Consider the following 21,847-nt stretch of genomic DNA (forward strand, 5'->3'; position numbering starts at 1 on the left):
GTAAAAGACAGTTACACGCGTATGCGCGCGTCTTACGCGTCATAGGTACGCGTAAAAATTATTTTTAATGGAAAATTAAAATTTTTTGACCCAAAATACGATAATATTGATGTATCACATAATTATATATGATAGTTATATAATTTTTGCCGTTTTTTCACCTTTCTGACTCACTGTGCAACGCAAACTGATAGTTTCTGCATTTATAAGTTGAAACTTTTCATACCGCCCACTTAGTTGGATGTTTCATTATAAGAAACTAAATAAGCGCATAAATCGAATCCATGAGAGAGCTTTGAGAATCAACAGCTTTGAGTTTTGAATTATCAACTTTTAACTGTTGATAATCTCAATTTAAAATTCTCTCAGTTTATAATAATCTCATAATCTTAATTTAAAACTCTCTAAACCGCTGTTTAGTTAGAGAATTTTATATTGAAATAATGAATCTCAGTATAAAATTCTCTAACTAAACAGCGGTACCTTAACTATACACAAAAAAACTTGGATTGTTTTGTGTATAGTTAAGGTACATTTTTAAATTTTTAGGTAAGATTTTTAAAGTGAAATTATATAAAGTATCTATATCTATAAATGAAATTGTTAAATTTCTTGAATCAATTACAAGATGATTAAAAAACCAAACTCCATTAATACTCGTAAAACAAAGTATTGATTGAAATCAATGCTTTGTTATACGAGTATTAATGGAGTATTGTATGTATGTATTATTAATTTTAAACATTCTATCAATTAAGCATTCGATAAGACTAACTCGGTTTGAAAATGGTGTGAGATTGAGTGAACAGATAATATAATAACTGTGAAATTAATTAAAGAAAAACTTTTTTAGTTAAGTGAATATAAATTTTCAGGACCAGACAGGGTAAAATCAATAGTTCTAAAACGATTTGCATCTGCCTTTGCTTTACCGCTCGCTATGATTTTCGAAAAATTGCTCAAAACTGGAAGAGTACCAATTAAATGGAAATCGGCAGACTCAACTCCAATATTCAAAACAGCAAACAGGGTAATTGCTAGCAACTACAGACCAGTTTCATAAACCTCAATAGTCTCTGAAATACTCGAAGGTATTATATCTGACACAATATATAAACATATTCAAGTAATGGTTTATTAAATAAACATCAAAATGGATTTGTGAAGGGGAAATCTTGTTTAACAAATCTAATAGCAAAATAGACCTTTTGAGTAAACCGCTAGCGGAAAACATTCCAAGAGATATTTGTTATCTTGACTTTACTAAAGCCTATGACACGGTACCTCATGAATGATTATTAATCAAGCTTAAGTCAAATGGAATATCAAATGTCTCATCCAACTGGATTACCGACTTTTTAACTAATCGACACTAAAGAAGGAAACAAGGTAATTAGGAAAATAGCTAGCTCTAAGAATTGCCAATTGCTCCAGAATGAAATTAACCAAGTCTGCGAATGGTCAGAAATCTGACAATTACAATTTAATAGTGAAAAATGTCATATTATACACTTATTATAAAAAATAACCTTCGATATATTTATAAATTAGGTGACAAAATCTTAGCAGTCTCTGATACCGAAAAAGATCTTGGAATAACAATGTCATTAAATGGAAAAATCACATTACTAACTGTACATCAAAAGCTTATTCAATGCTTGGAATGTTAAAAAAATATTTCATTACAACAACAAAAAAATGTTTAAGATACTATACGTAACATTTGTAGGACCTCATCTTGAATTTGCGATACAAGCATGGTGTCCATACCTTAAAATTTTAATTATTGCACTTAAAAAAGTTCAATTTTACGCCACTAAATGGATACCCCAGATTTTAAAACAAAGTTATGAAACAAGAATTAAAATACTTGGCCTAAGCACACAGGAAAAAAGACGTAAAAGTGGCGACTTAATTCAAATGCACAAACTATTTAAAATTAGTGAATATTGTAGAACTAGATTGTAATATTTTTGGCTCATATCAGCCCAACACAAGATGCAACAACTTCAATATCAGAAGAGAAATAGTTAAAAACTGCAACATTCGTCGTCAATTTCTAACTAATAGAGTCTCATCAATATGGAACAAACTACCAGATTTTATCATCAAAAGTGAAAGTTTGAACTTAATCAAAACTTGCATTGATAAATATTTAGAGTTATATGATTGGTAACTTTTAATTTAAATTATTAACCTAGAATAACAACACAATGTATATGCTGTCAAAATGAAATTAACTACTATTAATTTCACTCGTAGTTTTCGAACTACTACAGCTATCTATTATTTTTACTATAAAAACTAGTGCGAAGACCAAAATAGGTTTTTTAATTAAAACAGTAGTTATCATATTTGCGTTTCCAAAAAAAAAAAAAGGTCCTTCATTTCTAAGATATTTTAGGATTTTCAGATTCTGGTGGAGAGGGTGGGAGGGATGCAAACCTTTAAATCAATGTGGCACACACTGATTTTTTGATGTTTCATATATGGCACTTTCACTCATTGTGCCAAATGAAGAGGCTTTGCAAAAAATTGAAATGATGGAAGCCCGGGAACAAAAATACCCCAATATTTAGACCCCCTGCTCAAACGTGAGGTTTTAAATTTTGTTTAAAAATATTGTAAATTTAAAAACATTACATTATCAAAATCTTTTCATAGAGCCCCTTTATAAAGACTTAAATACTATATCGTAATGGTAAAATGTTACCGTTAAAATAGTCAAAACAATAAAATAAAAAATAAACAAACAGAAAATATAGTCAAACGAAGAAAAATTAACCGTTAAAATAGTCAAAGAAATACTGAAAATTTAAGTTTTTTTTATAATTACATTTTGAAAGTTTCTTTTTTTGTTTGAAATTTAAACGAACTTAAGGACTTCACCATTAATTTATATTCCTTTTGACAGTCATTCCATAATTTGGGTCCTCGATCATTAAATTACATTTCCGAGGCAATCTATAAATGTTGTTTACATTTGATCTTAGATTCTAATTTTATTTAGATTTTTTTCAAACTTGTTGTTAATGTTTTCTGGTAAGAAGTTGTTATAATATCTATACATATAAACTAGATGCTGATAGGTATTTATTTCAAATATATCCATCATTTTTATATCCTTCATAAGTGGTTTTGCATGTTCTTGTTTGTGTTTAGAGTATATGATTCGGCAAGCGTGTTTTTGTAGCCTAAAAATTTTTTGGAGTTTTGTTTGTTGCGTACTTGCCCATGATATCTTTTCATAATTTATTAAACAGTCAGCTAGTCCAAAATATATCAATTTAAGACTTAACATATTGAGGTATGGGCGAACTTGATACATAACGCCAATCGCTTTGGTAATTTTAGACTGGATATAATTTATCTGAGGAAGCCATGATAAACTTTCATTGACAAGAATTCCTAAGAATTTTATGCTTGTTTTTTAATTGTTTTATCATTTAAGAAGAGTTCGAGCAGCTTAAGTAAAATGTTTAGTTGCTGTGTTTTTTTAATGAAATAGAGTATAACTTGTTTTCTCAACATTAAATGAAAGTTTATTTGCCTTAAACCAAATATTTACTTTACCGTAATCATATCAGTATATAAATGTTTTGTACCATTATTGGTGAGAAAGAGATTGGTATTGTCCATAATGATTTATTTTTCTAAGAGAATGCATTGGTCAATTGTGTCAAATGCTTTAGATAAGTCTATAGATACTCCTAAAGTTTGTTTTCTTTTGTTAAAACCTTCAGTTATTTGGTTGACTATCTCAATAATTGCATGCTCAGTTGAATGATTTTTCTGAAATCCAAATTGTTTTGGATAGAATAATTTGTTTTTAGTGAAGTATTTGAATATTCTATTATAAATTACGCGTTTGAACAATTTGGAGAATACTGAAATAAATGTTATAGGGCTACAGTTCGAAATGCCCGAATGATAATTGCATTTGTAAATTGAGATTATTTTTAGCTGTTTTAAGAGCATCAGAAAAAATATCAAACTTTAGTGGAAGCTTCATTATATGAAATAGTGGTTTGATTAGGCTAGGTTTGTTAAAGATAACTATATTACTTGGTATTTCATCGTGTCCTGGAGATTCATTTTTTTATAAAGAATAATAAGCTGCTTCTAATTATTTATAGCTTAATTCATTATCATAAAATATTTTGGAGGGCTTTAGGTATATACATTGGAGGGCTTTAGGTACATTTTGAATGATTCTGATGTTGGTGGTATATTATTGGCAATTTATGTACTGATATTTGTGAAATGTTGAACACTTTAGAGAAGTTTTGGTAATGTTTTTGATATTAATTCTCTGAGATAGGGAAGATGCAATGTTTTTATCTTTTCCGATTATGTCATTATTACTGGACCATGTTTTTTTACTATTAGATTGATTTTTTGTAATTAGCGTACTGTAATAATTACATAGATCAATTGTAATAACACACAGATCACCAACGAAATTCATGCCCGTTTTCATTTCTTGAATTTCTTTACTTAATCCATTAACATTTTGTGGCATAGATTCAATTTTTTTATTAAAGTCGTTGACAGATTCTTTAAAAAAAAAAATCATCGTTTCTTTTTAAACATTAAGTAGTTCACTTATCATTTCAATGAGGACGTATTCATCTGATTTAATTTTTGTATTTTTGTCAATTTATTTCTTTTTCACATATTTGTTATTTTTGTCAATTGAGTTCTTTTTCGCATATTTGCTTTGTATCAGGGGCGGATCTAGCATTTTAAATGGGTGTTCCAAATTTTTTCGAACGACTTCCCCTCCTCCCTAAACTCTCTAATGTTTAACTATAGTCAATTTAAAAAGTGGAGGGACAGAAAAAGGCTTAACAAGAGCGTGGCGGACATGCCCCGGGCGGCTTTTTTTTGGGAATGGCGTCGCTTTTTATATCATTAAATAATGACTAAATTTGTTTTGTATAGGTTTTTTATCATCTATTTTTAACTTAAATTTTTACAAATATTGCATTAGGTATTTTGTTCATAAATTAGATGTATCTTTAAGCCTAATTTAATTAACAAAGTGTACCAACGAGAAAATAAGCCATTGGGCTGTGCACTTTATCTGTATACAGTCAATTTGTCTACGGTTAGGCCTCCATTTCTGAATTTTTTCTTTTTTTTGGAGGCATGTAATGTAAAGCAATGTTGCCTCAAGTTAATTGTCCATTTCTAGATTCTATTTTGATTTTTTCTAAGACAAAATCTGGATATATTGGTCTAATAGGAATATTTAAAACTGATGAAAAAGCAATTAGATATAAAAATAAAGAAAACCTGTGAGCTTGGCAGTTGATTAATGCTTTCACTTTGATATCTTCAGAAGTTGATTCACTGTTAATCAATTTTAATTCATCTGAAAATTCAAAAAAATTATTATTAGCACATTGGAAAGATTAGCAAATTATTGATTTCAACCTGTTTAATAAAAAGGGAGTACCTCGCATTGTAAAAGCTTTTTCAAACAATTTCAATTGAAGTAAGAAGCCTCAATACAATTACTGTTTTTAGAGACGATTTGCCTATAAAAAAAGCTGAACTGTACAAGCTATTTCCATCATCGGATGATCTTAAATTAAGAAAAAAAGATATACTAAAACAAGCTCAAATTATTTTCTTACTGGAAATATAACTTACTGGAACTTTAACTTTATTAATAGTGTTTTGCCTTTTTATTTTTATTTTATTATTATTCAGTGATCAAAAAAAAAGACAAATACATTAAATCTGTTTATAATTTGATGAAGAGGTGCTACACCAGGCCCCTCTATGCTGACTAAAAAAAATACACATAAGCTACAGACAAAGCAACAACTGTGTGCTGTTTTTGAAAGCATTGATTGATGGAGCGTTCACTGCTGCTTGGGAAAGCGCATTCCATGTGATAACAACTCTATTTAAAAAAAAGTTATGTCGTTCTTTACAATTTTGTACAAGCTGGCGTTCTAGTTTTTATTTATGCCCTCTCAAAATATACTTGGCTTTACTATTTGAAAGTTTTTGCGGGACAAAAAAGCAGACAAGTTTGAGTTAATGCGTGATTTTATATTGCTTAATTAGGTCTGCTCTTTTACGGTGTTCTTCAAGTGTTGTCAGACTGAGCTGTTGGAGTTAATTTTCATGTAATAGATATTGTTTTTGCTCGATGTTGAATTTGCAATGTCGGACTTTAAATGCAACAACCAGGCTTGTACTACAAACTCAAGGTGTGGGCGAATGTAAATAAGATTTTTGATGCGGCTAACTCTACTTGCGGTCTGACGTTAAGGTCTTTTCGAGTGGATAACGCGTGCCGTTAATGTTTAACAGCCATTGAATAATTGCGGGTCGAATTGTTACATGCGCAGCCAACATGCGTTAATTTGAAATTCTCAATGTTGAAATGCATGAGCCAAATAAGTGACCATTTCACTGCTCTGTCTATGTCAGCTTGAAGAGTGATGCTGTCCAACTCGTTTTAAACAATGCGAATAATTTTATTGTCGTCAGCATATAGTTTCATACGATGACTGATGCTGTCCGGTATATAATTAATGAAGATTACCAAGAGCAATGGGTCCAAGACCGAGCCTTGAGGCACACCTCTAATAACCGCTTGCTAATCAGATGCAATGCTGTTGATAACCGCTCGTTGACTTTCGTTGCGTAACCAAGCTGAGATCCAGTCTTCGCGCACGCCTTGAATACTGTAGGCCTTTAGCTTTTGAAAAAGGCGTTTATGCGGCACTTTGTCAAACGCCTTCGCAAAGTCTGTGTAATGACGTCAACTGCGTGGCTGCAATGAATGGCTTCCGTCATAATGTCCTGAGTTTCTAGCAGGTTTGAGACGCAACCCTTGCGATGAACAAAGCCATGTTGCTCTGAAGTCATTAGCAATACAGTGTTCCATTATACTTGTTTGAAGAATACTTTCTATCATTTTGCTTGAAATGGGTGTGAGCGAAATAGGCCGGTAGTTTGATGCATTAAGTTTCCTCTCCTTTTTGAAAATAGGCGTTACATTTGATTTTCTCGACAAGTCGGGGACTACACCAGTCGCAAACGAGCACTTATAGATAAGCGAAAGAGGCTCAGCAAAGTTGGCTGTACATTTACTAAGGGACCCATGAATGTAAACCGTGTCCGAAAGCTGGCATTGGACCTTCGGGCTTCAAAACAAAGACCAAATGAAAATAGTTATTCAAGAATGAGCATATATCGGTGATATAGGTAGTGATATTTAGGGTTTTTCAAAAACAGTGATTTTGAAAAAACAGCTGTTACTGTTTTTCAATTTCAAAAAAAACAGCTGTTAACAGCTGTTTTTACTGTTTTTTAAAATTTTATAAGAAATTAAAATAATGACACAAGTTAAGGAGCAAAAAACGTCAATGTCCTTACATTTGTCAATGTCGTTTACAAAAATAAATTTAGAAGCTTTACTTGAAGAAGACTAATTAAATAAAGCTATTAAAAAACGCAATTTTTGAATTTTATTAAAGGATGAAAAACTTTAAATATTTATTCAGCTATTCGAATACAAACTACAATTTTTTCTTCATTTTTTATAATAAAATTTTAAAAAGACAAGAGCTTTAAGTGACTCGTCGGACAAACGCGATCTAATTTTTGTGCAAAAATTTGTGCAAACTGAAAAAACACGCTCAACGTCAGTTGATGTTGGTTTAATACTTAAAAGTGCATTGAATAATTTTTGAAGGTTTTCTGTACGTTGTCCAGTGTTCTTATAAAGAGTGAATTCCGATTTTAACCATTTGAAATCTGATCCAGTTGTTGTTGTTGTATGTTCTTTACGAAGAAGCAAGTTTAATTCGTCGTTTAGTGATAGACTAACATTTTCAGATTCGGATTGTATCGACTCATCTATTTCAGTTTCTTCATTAAGTCCAAATAATCGAGAAGCAAGACGACCGGCAAATATTAATGTTGCTTTTGTTGGAGTGTTTGAAGGATCTTTTAAACTCTTTTAAAAGATTCATAACATCCTTGTTCAATCTTTCATCAGTACGGATTTTCAAGTTATTGTACAATTCTTTACTAATTTTGCTGTTGATCTTTGACAATTTTTTAAACATAAACTCCAAAATTATTTCAGCACTTGCTAATGTTGCATCTTCCTGACTTAAACGTTGAACTGCAAGTTTTATCGGTTCCATAGCATCATAAAGATTACGAAGAGCAATAAAATCAATTGAATCCAAAATGTGTGTCGCATTGAACTCAAATAAAGTCTTTCGAATTGCCATTTCAGTCTTAATAATTGAGTCCAACATGGTTGGAATTGAATTCCAGCGAGTTTTTACATCAAGATGTAGTTCAATTTCAAGTCCTGTTAAAGCTTTCACTTTACTCAAAAAAATGTTGTTGCGAACTGTTGAATTTTTTATGAATTTGACAAGCTTTCGAGAATTTTTAAGCAAATCGGGATAACTAATTTCAGATTGTTCAATGTCGTCATCATTTAGCAAATCAAGGCAATCATCAAAGCAATCACTTTCATCAGATTCATCGCTATCAAAATAGTGTTCCTCAATTCCAAAGAATCGTCTTTCTCTTATTGTTGTATATTCGTCTACACTGTTAAAAATTTCCGTTAAAAAACGGAAAAATATTCTGTTACTTGGACGGAAAATATCCGTATACCCATGTATGGATGTACGGATGCCTTATGTACGGAAATTTTCCGTATCTGCGGCTAAATTTTTAAATACGGAAAGTTCCGTTGAATTTATAACTGAAGTTATATTTAACATGTTAAACCGCCATAAGTTATGATTTTTCAAACTTATTTTTGGGCTCACATTTTGCTTCAAAAAGAAATAGAAATATTTGTAAAAGTTGGAAATTGCTTCTTCTTCAATTATTTACTGAAAAACTTGTAATGCTTATATCAAAAGTTGGATTTGGCTATATATATAATATTTATAATATATTTTTTTAAAAAATATAATATATATATATATATATATATATATATATATATATATATATATATATATATATATATATATATATTAGGTATGTTACATGAAATTTTTAAGTTCATCAAGTTCTAGGTTGTTATATATCATTAAAAAGAGCTTTATTTCATTATTCCAAAAGTGAAAAAATTTTCAAAATCGAACCACCCTACAAAAAGTTATGACGTTTTAAGTACCGATTTTTTGATATTAGGATTTGTTGAAGAAACTGTGGTCAAAATAAAGTTTTTATTAACTAAAACTATTATAACTTAATCAATTCTTATCCAAAAGTTTACATCTTGGTATCAAAAGATGGATACAAGAGTTTTCTACAAATTTATAAAGGTTTCTAGATTACGGGCGCATCTGGGAGCAAGAGGGGGCACAAAACCACCATCAATACCGGCAATAAAGACTAACAATATTTGTAAAAAAGTGTTTTTTTTAAATGAAAATATAAATTTTTATATACAAGATGTTTTGTAAATAGCTATCCGACCACAGTCAAATATAGAAGTTTTATCATTGTCTTTGGGTGGATGTAAGGGTGATGGTTTCAAACACCCTATTGTCAAAAATGACTCTTTTTTAATAAATATTTATCTTTATAATTAAAAAGAAACCTAGTATCAAATCAAAAATTATATTTTACTACTTCACAACATCACTAGCAGCGCACCCTCTATTTCAAGGGGTGTAGATGGGGAAGGGGTGTATCATCGCCCCCCCCCCCCCTCTTTTACAACCTAAATAAAAATTATATTTTTAATGAGATTCGAAAAAATATTTAAATGTAATTAAAATAATAAACTTTAATATAAAAACATCTTTTACCAAAATTCAAAATACATCACATAATGCTTAGTTATAGATGGTTCTAAATATAGTTATAGATGGTTATAAATAGTTATAGATGGTTCCCCCTCTGACCTGAAAAAATTTTTAAAAACAAAAAATGTTTTATAATATTATTTTAATTAGTTTACATCTTGGCTTTTAGTTAATGATTAAGATATTAAATTCCATTAATGAAACTATATAATAATCATTGTTAACAATAAACACGACGTGAACGTAAGCTAGATCCATCTATCAAAAAAAAGCTCCACTACTCACTTTATATTTTTACAAGTTCCACTACTCGCAGTAATTTTTTTTGTGCTAGTTCCACGAGTCGCTGTAAAATTTTTTTGCAAGTTCCACTACTCCGTGTACATATCTTTGCAAGTTCCACTACTCACTGTACATTTTTTTTGCTAGTTCGACTACTCGCTATAATTTTTTTGCAAGTTCCACTACTCGCTGTAATTTTATTTGCAAGTTCCACTACTAGCTGTAAATTTTTTTTGCAAGTTTGACTACTCGCTGTACTTTTATTTTGCAAGTTCCACTACTTGCTGCATACTACATATATATATATATATATATATATATATATATATATATATATATATAAATTAGTAAAAAACACTTACCTAACTTTTTCTTCAACTTGAAGTTTCACCATTGCTGGATCATCAGGAGGAGTTCCTGAGAACTCTTCCTGATGATCCAGCAATGGTGAAGCTTCAAGGTGAAGAAAAAGTTAGACAAGTATTTTTTACTAAGTTTTTATTGCTCTGGTCTTTAAGAACATTATGCACTCTATTTCTAAAATAAAATAACAAAATTTATATATATATATATATACACACACACACACATATATATATATATATATATATATATATATATATACACATATATATATATATACACACATATATATACATATATATATATATATATATATATATATATATATATATATATATATATATACATATATATATATATATATATATATATATATACATATACATATATATATATATATGTATATATATATATATATATATATATATATATATATATATATATATATATATATATATATATATATATATATATAGTCGAAAAATAGTAAAATCATGTAGTAAGATAATAAAATGCATGTCCAATTATCAAAAAATAATGGCAACATATTCACATTAGGAAAACATAAACTCAATGAAAACATCAACTACAATGTCAGCAACCAGCTGGAACTTTTTCATATAATAATCAACAGTTTCAGAATCATTTTCTTTTCTAGTCCAGTAAAAAATAGTAATAGCCTTTCTATGTTTTTTTTTAAGTTTTAGTATTCTGCTATTATGCAAGACTGTCATTGCTCTATCAGAATCATATCATTCATAATTATTATTGATATAGTATGTATTAAATATATATATTATAGTATACATTTAATATATACTATAATTTAGTATATATTAAGTATATAATATAGTATAAATATAATATACTATAAATAGTATATTAAATTTAATATACTATAAATATATTATATATGTCTACATATTTTTAGACAAATATTAGTACATTACTAATATATGATATATTCTAAATACGTAAAAAAGCAATACATTATATTTTTATATGATATAAAGCTTTTTAAAAATGTAATAGTATGATTGGACTGAGCAAAAAAACATGTATTGATTTAATATATAATAAATGTTATTTTTACATTGATACTTTATAAATGTAATATTAGTACTTATATCACAAAATCATTTTATAGAAAAATCACATAAATTTTTAAATGATTATTATTATTGGCTTATAAAAACGAATATTTAATATCCTTCAGTACCCCCCTTCCCCCTTCTCCCCCAAACAGAAGTCGGAAAAACAAAATTTAGGTACCAAAAGTGAGGGTAAAAATAGGGTATCTGCTAGTTAAAATAAATTCTTGAAATTTGGCATGTGCATAGAAAACGTATAAACTTAAATAAAAGAATAGGATAGAAAAAAAAAAGATAATATCTTCAACATTTACTAAGCACAAGAAGTACAACACACTTTTTGATATCAATAAATAACACTTTAACTTTCGTCAATAGTATAAAAAAATACTCTTTAAAAAAGTTCAACTATTCTACTTTTAAAAAAACTTCTAAGTTAATATAAAATTCTAAAAAAATATGCTACAAAACATCATCCTACAATACTGCCTAAAGATATATATATAAATATATATCTTTAGGCAGTATTGTATTGTATAAAATATATATATATATATATATATATATATATATATATATATATATATATATATCTATATATATATATATATATATATATATATATATATATATATATATATATATATACATATATATATATATATATGTGTGTGTATATATATATATAATATATATATATATATATATATATATATATATATATATATATATATATATATATCCAGGTATAATCAAATTATATTTATATATATATATATAGAGAGAGAGAGATTATATATATATATATATATATTTTTATTTTTTTATTTTTTTTTAAACATCTTCGCTTCCAACAAGGCTGCAAGCAGCCACTAATTAAAGTTGGAAGTTACTGTAAGAGAAAAGATGAAGATTGTAGAGCAAGATAACGATTGACGGACGATTTAAAAGATTGCAAATTATATGAATCAGGAAAGCAAGATGAAGGAAGCGAATTCCAAAGAACTGATGTTTGAGGAAAAAAACTGGACGAATAAGCGTTTTTGGAGCACTTAGGAACAGTCACAGAAAAAGGATGACACTTAATTGAATGACGAGTAACACGAGAATAAATTTTAGTAGATGGCACAAGAGACGCTAGCTCTTTAGAGCAGTGCCCATTATAGTATTTGTAGAAAAGAGAATATATATATATATATATATATATATATATATATATATATATATATATATATATATATATATATATATATATATATATATATATATGTATATATATGTATATATATTTATATATACATATATTTATATATATATATATATATATATATATATATATATATATATTTATTTATTTATTTATATATTTATGTATTATCAACTCTAGGGATATTAGATTAATTATTTTTAATTATTTTGTGTTTAGCAAAAATAATAGTAATAAAGAGAGATGTAGTAATTTTGTAACAATTTTTTGCTTAAACAAGAAAAAGTTAATTTTTAAACATTTTTAGAATAATGAAATGTTATTTCATAAATTTAATTTTTTTTTAGCGATGATTAAAGACCAGATGGGTAAAAGTTATTAATTTTTTATTATAAATTATCTATTATATCATAATATATAACAATAATATATAAAATTTGTAACATAACTTAGTTTAAAAAATTTAAATTTGATTTTTTAAATAGTTTATAAATCAATATAAATTTTTATAAAAAATAAGAAAAGAACATTTGGGTTGTTATAATGTTTGTTTGAACGGGTAATTGTTGTTAGAGTTAAAATAGAGTTTCACACTTTTTCTTAATTAGTCTGCTGCTTAAAAAGCCATTGTATTATTTGGTAGGTAATTTAGTATTTGATTTCTACAATTTGTTTTTAAAGAAGTTCTAAAGATTTTTATTTTCTTCTTAGTATAAAAAATCTAATTTTCTAATTTTAATTTAAATCTAATTTAGTACTGGCTCCAACAATGGCAAAAAATTGGCCTTCATTAAATCAGTCATATAGAGTAACAACTTTAAAGTATCCAATCATTGCACACAATGAGTTTTTTTTATAATTTATTACTTTGTTAAATATTTAAATGTTTTTTTACTCAAAAACTTATGTATATTTATTTTTATTTTTAGTTGATTCAAAATGGATAAGAAAGGAAATACTGTATTTTTTGTATTTGGGCTGATTTATTTATATTTTACGAAACCATTATACATATATATATATATATATATATATATATATATATATATATATATATATATATATATATATATATATATATATATATATATATATATATATATATATATATATATTTATATATATATATATATATATATATATATATATATATATATATATATATATATATTAGATAAAAATAAATTTTTTTGTATATCTATAATTTAAATGTATACAGGATTATGTAATATAATTATATTATTATGTGCTAATACTTTGTTGTTAAATGGATTATGTGCTAATACTTTATTAAAATTTTTTTTTTTTGAAGTTGTTTATTTACAAATTGATTATTTATTGATGTATTTGCTGTTAAAATGAAATGTAAATCACGGAAAATTTAATATTTTTATGTAAATCAAAGATAATTTGTTTTAGATTATATTTTCGATAACATACAATCTATTTTATATTTAAAATTTTTACTTTTTAAATATTCATATGAACAACATTCCTTTCATTTACGAAAACTATACGGCAGCTGAGTTGCTACAACTTTTTTGTTGTTTAACGGGAAGAACACGTTGATTATCAACCAAAATATTTTTTTATATACGGAAACTTTCCGGCAGCTACGATGACACAACCTCCCGTTATTTAACGGAAATTAACGGAAAAAACCCATTGTATTTAAACGGAAATATCCGTTTATGTACGGAAACTTCCGTTTACATGTGATGGGTTTTTCCGTAAAATAACAGGAAGTTTTGTCATCGTAGCTGCCGGAAATTTTCCGTAGAAAACGCGATATTTTTTTAACAGTGTACGCACATACTGAATTTTGCTCCATTAGCAAGTTTTTCCTTAATTATTTCAACAACTTTTGCTTTCTTCTCGTTAAAATCTTCAATAATTAATTTCATGACATCACGTTCATTAGCTGGAAGTTTGTAACCATCTCGTGATATAGATTGACGAATATAATTGTTTCTAGTTATTGCTCTAATTGAAATACCATCAGTTGCCATATCTGTAACTATTTCTTTGAGGGATTTTCGATTGAAAAATTCAAAAATTGATTTTGTTCTTTTCTCTGCTGTTGGTTCTTCGTTGGATGTGCCAGCTGCTGACCTTTTAAAATCATTTCCATGTGTCTTAAGATGTGCTTTCAATGTAGTTGTAGAATTTCCAGAACAGACAATGATTTTGTTGCATCGCGAGCATTGTCCTTCGAGAGATTTTGTTTTTGTATTTTTTCGTTTTGTAGCAAAATCCCATACTGACGACATTGCTGAAATATATAAGCATTGTTATTGTATTCTTAAATCAAATTAAAATGATTTAATACGTACTGTTAAATGTGTTACTTTTAAAAACACCCAAGATTTTACTTTCTTCTCTTTGAAAAACACAAGGAAAAACACTAACTTATCACCAATACATAATATTTTTTAAACATGAAAAAGTCGTTAAAAACAGTCAAAACAGTTCTGAAAAAACAGCTGTTAACTGTTTTTCATTTTTGACCAAAAAACAGCTGTTTTACTGTTACTGTTAAACAGTAATGAAAAACCCTAGTGATATTGCTATTAGCTGTTTCTAGCAATGTAATAGTATTCCTGACGCTCTGTTTGCTTTGTACATGTGCATGTAAGCGTTTAGGGCTTTTTCACTCTCTAGCGAGTTTCTCTTCGTAGTTGTGCCTGGCAAATTTTACCATTTTAGTAACGCTTTTGCATGCGGTGCGAAGCGATTCTTTGAGTAACTTGTGCGTATCGCGACCTGAATTAATGTGCTAGGCCCAAAGGACGCCTATTGGAGTTTTACCAAGAAAATTACCTTGTTCGATAAAGATGGCGCGGCCTGGCTTATCAAAACACCTTAAAGCAACATAGTCTTTGCCATCTTCTTGCTTCGGGATAAAATAATCCATTTTAGAATTTTCAAAAGACTGCACTATATGGCTGCACTGGATACTTGTTATTTGAACTTTTTACTCTTCAATTAACTGATTTTTATATTTGCTAATATTTGACAAATGCCTAGCCTCAATTTCATTTAAGACTAAAAAATTTATTTTTGTTTTAAAAGTTTAATTGACTAACAAATTCCTATGACGAAAATTACGAATAAAAAAAGTATATCAGGTGGCATATCAGAATTTTGTAATTTTTGAAATTTTATTAACTTTTACCTAAAAGTATAGTAATTGTGGAAAGTAGGAACTTTAAAAAGCCGTAATTCTTGAAACCAACATAGCAACGCGGATTTTTTTAAACCTAAATAAAATTGCGCGTGGTTGCATTGGCATCTCATTTATAAGCCGTGAAAAACATGTTTTTGAAAAAACTGTTTTGACTTTAGACTGCTATAAAAAGCCAAAAAGTTTGAAAAAAATATTAACTGGAAATATGTTCATAAAAGTGTAGACTGCCAAAAGTGCCAGACTACAAAAAAAATTTACTTCCGATCTTAACTTACCAAAAAATCAATTTGAAAAACGAATAAAGTACTAAAAAATTAAAAGAGAAAAAGGATACATATTAAGAACGTTTTAATTGTTTTAGATTGCTTTTAAAGAAGTATAGTTTCAATGTATTTTATAAATGAATTACCTTTAATTCAACATCCTTGGCATCATCGTATAGATTGAACCCCAAATTTATTTGATGAATGCTTTGACAAAAATTGATGATATCCACATGAATTTATATTGAAACCAATTCATTAATATTATACTCAATTAATATAATACCCTATTAACATTATACATTAATATCATACCCAAGTTAATTTATTTTTGATTGGCTTCAAAACAATTTACTTCTTCGGATTAATGTAATTGAGAATATTAATAAGGAAATTAATGGATAATTACAGTATTATGTAATTACTCTGTGTTGATGTTGTGTTGAGTAGAGAGCAACTGTATAAAAAGCTCACGTTCATCTATACACAACGAGTTAGCTTGAAGAATAACAAAGAAAATAAAAGTATCGCAAAAAAAATTCTAGACGTAGATGACTTTTTTTAAGAATTAACGATTGTGAACTTCGAAAACCGTGTCATCGGCCCTGAGAAACAATCATGATCAATTAAAAACAACCAAAAGAACCAACTACACGATCAGTTTAAATAACAAATTTATATCAATATTTACCACAAACAAAATAAATCTTCCCATCGGCACTGTTATGTGTCATTCCCATTGAAACATAAAGCGAAATGCACTCCTTATCTACTAGAAAAAAACCAAGATTTTTATGCGTTTTTTTTAGGACTGTATACCCAAAGAGATCGTTGTTCATGAAAATGTTTTAAACTCAAGTAATGATGTTATCTCAATATTTGTATGTAAACCCAGTACAATTTCAGATAAATAAAACACCAGTACGTATGCTTGGCGAAGATACTAAGAAATACTTAAAGCAAAAACATCAATATTTAAACGCAGTTACAAAAATATTTGCAGAAACAGTAGCTCCCACATAGTCAAACGACTTAATATCCATGCATAATGTTGTTGACGAAAGTAGTTTATTGAGCCAAACAGTAATATCATCATGTTGCATACGTTGTGACTAAAGTAAAGTTCTATAGTGGAGATGACAAAAATCACATCACATGCTATCCAGTTACTATTTAATATAAAATATTCAATTTTATATATATATATATATATATGTATATATATATATATATATATATATATATATATATATATATATAAATATATATATATATATATATATATATATATATATATATATATATACACATGTAGATATATTACCTACATGAATATATATTACCTACATGTATATATATATATATATATATATATATATATATATATATATATATATATATATATATATATATATATATATATATATATATATATATATATATATATATGTAGATATATTAGGGTGTCCGAAAAAACAACATTTTTGAAAAATATATGCAGACACCCCCTTAATGTGTTCTATAAAATGTAGTGTAGTATAAAATGTATAAAAAAACACTGTTTTTAAAAATTTTTTGAATAAAAAATATTTTTAGGGGTCCCCCAAGACCCTTAACTATCAGATGGGTCCCTACAATTATTAAAAAAGTTAGTTCTTCAAAAGTATATCATGTTGGGTCTCAAAAGAAGCAGAATTTTTTTGTAATTTTTAAATCAATCATTATTTTATTAAAAAATATAGCTAAAAAATATCATAATTAAAAAAATCTTGTTAAATTCTCTATTTTTTGTTTTCAATTAAAAAAAACTTTCTGTTCACTAAAATCTAAAATAACAATTTTTTTATAAAATGATGATTATTTTTAAAGTTTTTATATATTTTCGCTTCTTTTGAGACCTAACAAGACATACTTTTGAAAAACACACACACACACACACATATATATATACATATATATATATACATATATATATATAAATATATATATATATATATATATATATATATATATATATATATATATATATATATATATATATATATATATATATATACATATATGTATATACATATATATCGTAAATTGGGATTACTTGGGTCAGCCATAAAATACGGGGTTACTTGGGTCAATTTTTGAGGTCTTAAATAATTGGTAATAACGACTTTTAATCTCTACGGTATTAACTCTAGGGTAATGGTAAAGTAAGCATATTGTTTGTTTTACTTTTTTACAGTAGCATTATAGGAGGGAAAGGTGTATATCAAATTTACTAGTGCTAATATTTATATCACATATTGTAATAATATAACTGTAATAATTGAGATGATTAAGTGAAAATTATATTTTTTAAGAAATGAGGCCTTCGGAGTAACTTGGGTCAACATTTATTCAAAATTTTTAAAACATTTATTTTATAATAGTAATTTATAAAGAAAGTTATATCATATAAGCTTGTTCAGATTAAATTATATTTTATTTAATAAGTTAGTACTGCTTAATTCTAGCCACCTACATCAAGCAATATTTTGTGTCTTAACAAAAATAGACGGTTAGGTGCAAGACAATATTCCAATTATTCTTATGAAATGGTTGAAAAGGCATCGACAGAGATTAATAAGGGAATGTCAATTAGGAAGGTGGCAATAGAATTTAGTTTAGTGTTACTTTTATACAATATATAAATGTAACACAATAAGCTTTATAATGTTTATTACATAAATTAACAATGAAAAAAAATGAAAATGAACTCAAAAACATTCAATACATAAGAAAAGGTTCTTAAATCATATAAATCCTGATGATATAGGAAATTAAATTTCAGAAGTATATTTAATAAACGCTGTTTGAATGCACTACTTTAAAAGCATGTAGCACTTTAGTTCTAATAATGCAAATACAAATATATAAATATCTCTTACTCGAAATTTAATACGTGTATAAATTTAATACGTGTATAAATAGTATTTTTTAATATATTGTTAAAATCCGTAAAGGTTACGATGTTTCTCCTTAGGGGGGGCATCCATAAAGTACGTACACAGTAAAACCACTAATTTAGGGCCTCCTTCCCCATCCCCCTTGCACGCACTTTTATGCTTTAAAGGCCTTTCCCCCTCCCCTCCTTATTTTTTTTGTTGTTAGAATTTATTTGGCCTACAATTGAAGACAAATTGGTAATAGATGAGGACTCCATTGTGGAAATAATGGAAAATGCCTGAAATGAAAAGAGGAGGAGTTTTAAAGTTAAAAGTTGACAAAAATGAATGGAAATAAGTGAATGGAAATGAGAAGCTTATGCGTAAATAGGTTTTTTTTTCTCTGTTTTTTTTTATATATTTTGAGAAAAATGAAATTTAGTGTTCATATATGAAACTTTGTGAGTATTGTGGTTTATTCTCCTCCGGCTAATTGCTATATAGAGGGCCAGCGAAGACGACTTCAGCTCCATAAGGAGCATCATAACCCGCTTCGTCAGACCTAGAGTAAGTGAGTTTAGGAAGAACGAAGAATAATAGAGTGAAAATCAGAAGAATAATAAAGTAAAAAGTCGAGTTAAAAAGATAACATAGAGAAAGCGGACAGATATTGCACTGGTGTAAGACTGTGAAATTAATACTATTAATTAGATTACCTAATTAATGTACTATTCTGGAAGCATATTCGCGTTGGAAAAATGAAACTTTGTGTATTGAAATTCTAAGTAAAACTGGTAAGCATTTTTATTATTAATAAATTTAATTAAAACTATATTTTTATGACTATTTAGTCCTAACACAACATATAAATGCAGTTTTTGTGCTAAATACAAGAATTTTTATTCACAGTGTTCTTTTCGAAAACAAGACACTCATTTTGGACATCAGTGGTTTTTCCGTTGTAAATTCATCAACTCATAAACCACCTTAGTTTGTAACCTTTTAGAGCACTTTTTTTTAAAGGTAGATGGTAACCCATAGTAACATACGACCACAACGTACTAAGTGTGTGATGGGATAATAAACCCTAAAAAAAAGTTCAACTAAAAAATTATATGAAAGTTTTTTTTTTAGCTTTATGAAAAATAACATTGCAACATGATCTATTTACCATAAATGATTCCATGATGCCTTTGTTCCATTACTTTGTATCAAGTTTGTATAACCCATACAAAACCAATTGTGAACACACCTTTAATAAAAATATGTTTTTTTAATTTCAAAGAAAGATAAAATAAGATAAAAAATATCAAATAATGTTTTATTTTGACCAGTTAGAAAATGTTTAGCTTCAATGAGTCTTGAAATTTTTAACAAAAAAGAGGCAACAGAGCTATGTATGCTTGTTTCAGTTTATCACGCACTTTGATCTTTGATCTAAACATATGGGATGTAACACACATAAAACTAAATATTTCCAACTTTCCATATATTTAAATTTTAACTAGTCTTTAACTTTTTTATTTCTCTAAGTGAATATGTCTTAAATGAATAAACAGCCAAGAAGTTTGCAAATTTTAGAAATTTTTCTTGTATGTTTATATATAATATTGAAAAGTTATGGTTTTTGTGAGATCATCTAGTGTCAGAAACTTTTGATTTGCAATAGTTATGTTTCTGTCACATTCACCATGATATCTGACGAAATTCATTTTTCGACATTATTCCAGTCACCCTAATATCCTTTACATTTGAGAAAATTGATAATTTAAAATCACGCAGCATAAATCATGGTGAAATAATAATCAGAATCAGGTGAAATGCCTATACAGATTGTGACAGAGATCTAATTGGTAGTGAAACAGTTATGCCGTCAAGTTTTTCAGTTTTATAAACTAGATAATAAAATCATTTAAAACTTTTCATTTTACATTTTGCGTAGCCCATAAGTTGCAAATCAGTTTAATATCCGGTGTGGCGGAATTGTGTGGCAACATTTTTATCGTCGCAAATTTGATTGTCGAAAATGTGAAAAAAGAATAGTGTCGCAAATTGTCGCAAGATTGATTGTCGAACAACAGAATAAGAATTAATGTCGCAAATGAATTTAATAAATAGTGCCGAAAATAGAAAAAGGAATTATGTCGCAAAGGAGTTTAATGAATAGTGTCAAAAACAAAAAAACGGAATAGTGTCGCAAATGAATTTAAAAAATAGTGTCGAAAACAAATAAATGGAAGTGTCGCAAATGAATTTAAGGAGTAGTATCGAAAACAAAAAAACGGAATAGTGTCGCAAATAGTAAAAAAAGAATAGTGTCGCAAATGAATCTAAGGAATAGTAATTACTTTTTTTGACACTATTCCTTTTTTTTATTTTCGACCCTATTCATAAAATTCATTTGCGACACTATTCCTTTTTTTTTGCGACATTAGACCTTTTTAATAAATTCGACATTATTCCGAAATTCATTTTTCGACATTATTCCAGTCACCCTAATATCCTTTACATTTGAGAAAATTGATAATTTAAAATCACGCAGCATAAATCATGCAGCATAGAACAAACATCATCAGACCATCTGTTTCCAACAGTTTCATTATAGCAATAAAAATAAAATTTTTGAGTTGAAAGTAAATTAGTGTTTAAAAAAACAAAACAGCAGTTGCTTGGAATAGTATACATATTGGTTTCAAACGTTTAGACATTTTTTTTTGCGGG

This window comes from Hydra vulgaris, chromosome 08 (genome assembly GCF_038396675.1).
Source record: "Hydra vulgaris chromosome 08, alternate assembly HydraT2T_AEP".
Classification (NCBI taxonomy): domain Eukaryota; kingdom Metazoa; phylum Cnidaria; class Hydrozoa; order Anthoathecata; family Hydridae; genus Hydra; species Hydra vulgaris.